This window comes from Nicotiana tabacum, chromosome 7 (assembly GCF_000715075.1).
Source record: "Nicotiana tabacum cultivar K326 chromosome 7, ASM71507v2, whole genome shotgun sequence".
Taxonomy (NCBI): Eukaryota; Viridiplantae; Streptophyta; class Magnoliopsida; order Solanales; family Solanaceae; genus Nicotiana; species Nicotiana tabacum.
The window spans coordinates 152,307,108-152,313,107 of NC_134086.1; positions in this window are offsets into that span (position 1 = coordinate 152,307,108).

The window sequence follows — 6,000 nt, forward strand, 5'->3', positions numbered from 1 at the left end:
ATCTTGGATAATGTTCTCTTTGAGTAAGGAGTCCTTCTCCTTATCAATTATACAACCTTTTCGATCAGGAGATATTAAATACACCAAGTTAAGCTTATCTTCTTCACGTGCATTCCACATGCTCGAATCTGCCCGATTTTGTGCACCTAAGGAATGGATCTGGTTCATGCCTAAGTTCCTTTGTCAGTCTTCAAAACTAACCTTTACTTGGGCCAACACTTTTGTTAATACCCCTAGCAAATCATGTCCAAATAATAGCCTTAAGGACCAAGTACTCTTAAAAGAACTGACAACTTACTTGATTAAAGACAAAGGTCCATCTATACATTTCCACATAAAATTATCATGTTTCTCTTCCCATAACTACCAATGGATGATTAATCATACTAAACAGAGCATAGGTACACAGAGCAACTAATAACTTAAACAAATACGTAGCAGGATACTTCAGACAACAATTATATCGAAATGAACTCAAACCCATATCTAAGAAAAACCACAAACAAATACGTAAATAGAGAAATGTTTAACCCAAAAAATGGTTTTCAAGGTCAAAACAATAATTTTATATGACGGGCCACAAGTAACCGATTCAATCCGAAAGATATAAAATTTTGTTAATACAACGTGATAGAGAAGTAGAAAATAAATTCAATGACAGATAATATAATAAAAATAAAGCAGAGAAGAAAGAATTCTTATTGAATGATCCTTGATAGGATAATGAGCCGAACAGAGCTTGAAGGGCCGAACTATGGCTAACTTGGGAGCAAGATGCTATGAATTACAATGTATAGAATTGTAGAGAAGAAAATTAGATTCCCCTGATGGTGGTAAAAGTATGTCTATTTATAGGGCTAAATCTAAGTAACTAGTCTTCTTGAATTATGGGTCCATTATGAGCATTTACTCAATCCATCCATTACTTTTGGAAGACTTGTAACAGTTGTGTAAATGTTGGTATTCCGTAACTGATGAGTTAATACCATAACTGATGAGTTAATTCCGTAATTAATGAGTCAATCTCGTACCTGTTGAGTCAATTCCGTGCCTGTTGAGTCAATCTGTACCTGTTGAGTCAATCCCGTACCTGTTGAGTCAATCTCGTAATTGATTGCCTTGTTCTGACCGTTACAATCATTTATTGTATTTATTAATAATTGATTTGTAACTGATGGTGTAATGATAGTAAATCCCATATAATCCGGGATTAATTTATTCCTTCCTCATTTGTAATTATGAGATATTCTCCAGCGCCTGATCTGGGCTATTTCATGATGATCAGTTTTGGGGCTAACAGGCACGGTATGAGTATGTTCGGTCCCGGATGTGTTTCACATATCATCTTTACATGTCATTCTTCACTTTTCTTCAAACTTTACTGGCATGTGTCGCCATTTAATAGACCCACATGACGAGTCTAATTTTTACTAATACAGATAGTCCCCCCACTTTCCAGTTACTCACTATGGTGTGACTGGAAAGTGGAAGATTTTATCCTTTTCATCCTTGTCTCTGCCTCATTAAAAACCTTGCAAGAAAAACCCAATAGGGACAAAAACCGGACGAAGAAAAAAAGAGTGCAGAACTTAGATATTCAGATGATAACTCCGTCGCTTATGTTCCTTTCGTCAATAATCAATTGGTTTACCCCTGTCTTGTTTCGGGGTTTGAAGACAAATCTTTGTCTTATGTTTGCAAAGTTTGATATATATATTTCGGCTTTATTTTCTGCCTATTTTAATGTTTGGGTTTTTGTTTCACCCTATAAGCACGAATTATAAAAGAGGGCCCTTTTATGAACGACACTTAATAAAGAAGACGTCTCAACTTCATAATGGTGTAAATATACAAAAGAGAGATAGGAATTTTCACATATTTTTCTTTAACAGTGTTTTGAAGAAAGTTTTTACATTTAACTTTCATAACATTTCACATATGTTTGTGTATCATCTATAACTCATTTTCCAACTGTTTTTCCTTTTAACAGATTCGATATAAGCTTGCACTCGTAACTATTTTTCTTTTGCAACAGTTTTTTGAATTAGTACAAGGAGATAACTATTTTTGTTTACAATAGTTTTAAATATAAGGGTATGAATTTTTACCAATAACTATTTTTATTGATAACAGTTTTCAAATGAATACAAGGGTAATGCTTTTTCATCCGTAACTGTTTTCAGTTACAACAGTTTTTGAGTAAGTACAAAGATGTGCATTTTTACTCGTAACTAATATTCTGCCGTTAACTTTTTTTGAAACATTCGTTTATATTTATGAATATATTTTCAAAGGTTTTCGAGTCAGGCTTGTGTTTTTGGCTCGTGACTTTGCTCTTAACTTTCGATTTGTTGGGTAGACCTTAGGCTTGACTTGAATTTTGATTTTTCTAGTCTTCTTTGCCTTCCATATATATAGTCCCCAAGTGTTAGAGCTTTGAAGTATGAAATCTCGAGCATTTGATTATTCCTTTCACGTGGTCCATTTCCTGAAAAGGAAAACCATACGGGACTCGGAGGTATATATTTAGATGATGACTGCTTAACCCCCCTTTTTTTACCAAAAGGGTTGTAACCTAGACCGGAATTAATACAGTATTCCTCGTGCCTTTCGGGTCTAATATTATCATTTGGTATTTTAGAGAATTTATCCGAGTATTAATTTTTCTTGGCACTTTAAAAAATTATTTGAGTGCTCATACTTAGTCTTTTAGACTTAAAATATATATTTGGATGCATCGTTACATGTGCGATGTCTTAATGTTGCACCTTTGGGTGTCTAACTTTTATATACTTTAAACGCTATGAAGAGGACGTCTCCTTTTCATTCAGGCGTAAAATAGGATCAATTGATCCGAGTAGACTTTTAGTCTGAGGGAATATTAATCCCGGTAGGATTTACAAGAGTATTGACCCCATTAAAATTTATGGGAGTATTGACCCCGGTAAGACATTGAGTTTGAGTGAGTATTGATCCCAAATAAATATATATATATCTTAGTAGATTTATCCTGAAGAGACATTTAATCTGATTGGATTTTGAATCTAAATTGGAGTATATGAACATACTTCCAAATAGAGAGGGACACATGTCCGAAATAATATTTAATATTTACGGAATAATCGATCTGAGTCATAATACAATTAGCCATTAAGAAAGACTTAGATATTTAGCTTGAATGGTCGTTGTTGGACCGAATATATATCGCGTGTTTGTTCAAAGTGAACTTTATTCTGGTGGCTTATTTGCATACATTTATCTTGACTTAGATGCAACACTTTCGTTTTTTATCATGGGATTCTTGACTCTGACATGGAGTTCTTGATCCTTTTTGTGTACGTGTAGTATATGTATTTTTGAAGAACTCATTCAACACTGTTTGAAGTGTTTGTGCTTGATATGAGTAATACAACTAACCGAGTTGAGCTGGTAAATAATGTCAGGTCAAATTGACTAATCTTCAAGTATGAGTAATCTCCCTGGTGTTTGAGTTTTGAGGTATGAGAACTCAAACACTGGGATCATAATTTGACAATCTGCGGTCTAATAGTCCCCGGTATGATAGTTAATTTCGATATTGATGGACTTTCAGATGGTCCAATTCCAACATAGGGACGCTACCGAAGCTCTTTTTATCAAATATTTTGTACTCTGGCCGGGAACTACGGAGGTTCCAAAATGTTGTCGAGGATCATGCCATATCTTGATTTGAGCTATTCATACTGACTTTAATGAGTTTTTGATTTGAAGCCTTATTACCAGAGTAATTTTCACTGCTTTCTTTATAAATTTCTCGCATTATATATTTTGTTTGTTTGGTCCATGTGACATATTAGTTTTTGGAGCCTTGAATATTCTCAAATATAATTCTCCTCCAACAAGGTAGGTAGTACGGGATGAGACGCACTCAGAGTTATCGAGAGCATGCTTATCTTTGGGTAAAGTCCCATTGTGCAAGTAATATAAATAAATTTATTATGCCAATTCCAAATTAAATTAGTCAGGCTTACCTCATTTTCATTCTAATTGATGATAAATCAGTCATCGCCTAAATAAGAGATGGCTCGATCCGGAAACGATATTTCTCAATAAGTGCTCGGAGTTGCTTTCTAAGTCAGTGATATCAGCAGTAGATCTGAGACTAACACATCCGGCTCGATTTTCTTGGGCTGCATAGTTTTCTTGGATTCGATCAATCGCTAAATCAATATTTTTGCTCTGAGTCCCCAAGCTAATTTAAGCCCTTTATCTTCTTGAATTAAAATTGCATTTACCGAGACATCCAAGATAATTTGGTGTACCGGCAATCATATTTCTCCTCGGAATTTTGAAAGTAATGATGCGTTGTTGTTAGATAGCAAGTTCGAATGATTTGACTTTTCGGACTAAACCGATCTTTCGAAGATCTGTAACTTTATCTTTTATGATTTGACTCTAGTTTCTTCTTTTGCTTGACCGGATTATACTGCGGGTCAATATTGAGCATATAAACCTTTTCCTCCGGTGGTACACTTGCTATGTTAGCATGGAGACAAGCAAAGCAATTTTTGTTAGCATGTAAAAGTTTAATCACCTTACCTTTAAATTCGGTGTCGAGTCTCGACCAACGTAAATCTTTCTATTTGGGAAGTCAATGATAATTTCTAGTTCTTCAGCATTTGACCTCGTGGCTTCTGATGCCTTCGGTTCAATGATTGCTTCCAAAAATATTTGTATAATTGTCCAAGGTTATTAATGAACCTTCCTTCCTCGTGTCTATTCCATCCCACAACTATCTCTTCTTTTTCAGTTGTTAGGTGTGGTATCTTTGTAAGCAATCTCATAGGTGTTTTACCCATATTCTTCCTAATTTTTATTCTTCTCCTGTGAAATTTTACAATTTAGCAAGGTAATTCCTTGCCTATTCGGGTAGAGCTGGATCTTTTCCAGCCCGTGAAGAAAATCTCGTATCTCTTTGCTCAGACCTGTTTTTAGATTTTTGCATTTAGATTCGAATCACCCAAGAATCACATCCACTTGATCTCCAGACCTGTTTTTGAATTTCAATTGAATGAGCGTGTCTTCCTCTATTCGAAGCTTTGAATTATATCGAATGTAAATTTTACTCCTCAGTTCCGGGAAGGTCCGACGTTATTCTTTTGACTCCTTCAATAATATCCGGAATCACCTCGGTTTGGTTTTCGAACCTATTTTTGGACACTTATTAGTGTCGATTCGACTTACCGTGTCTTCTTCTGTTTAAAATTCGGTGTTGCAACGGTTATGCATATCATTCTCGCAGGATAGATAGGAATCCCCGGAGGTGTTCTCCGCTCATTCTGTTCCTTGATCTGTTTCTGTAAGGTTAGAAATAAATTTTGCAAATTAAAATTACCTGGTGTATCTGAACCTCCTGTTCCAGAACTGTTTTGTACTGATCCGTTATAATCAGTTCTGGTACAGATAGTTGCGATACCAATATATCGATGTACATTCTCTATTTTTCTCTGCTTGTTACTTACATATCATTATCATGGCTATTCTTCCCTTTTTATTTTGCATGGTACGCCATCTCCAACTTGGTTGTCCTCAACTGTGTTGATTGGTAAATTTCGGCCATGATGAAAGTTTAAACTGAAAACAAGCGAATATTAACAAAAATTGTTACTATCTTTGGATGAATAGCAAATTTGCTTGAGTTCCTGGCAACAGAACCAAACTGTTTAACCCAAAAAATGGCTTTCAAGGTCAAAGCAATAATTTTATATGACGGGCCACAAGCAACCGATTCAATCCGAAAGATATAAAATTTTGTTAATACAACGTGATAGAAAATTTTATATAAAATTGTCACTATCTTTGGATGAATAGCAAATTTGCTTGAGTTCCCGGCAACGGAACCAAACCGTTTAACCCAAAAAATGGTTTTCAAGGTCAAAGCAATAATTTTATATGACGGGCCACAAGCAACCGATTCAATCCGAAAGATATAAAATTTTGTTAATACAACGTGATAGAGAA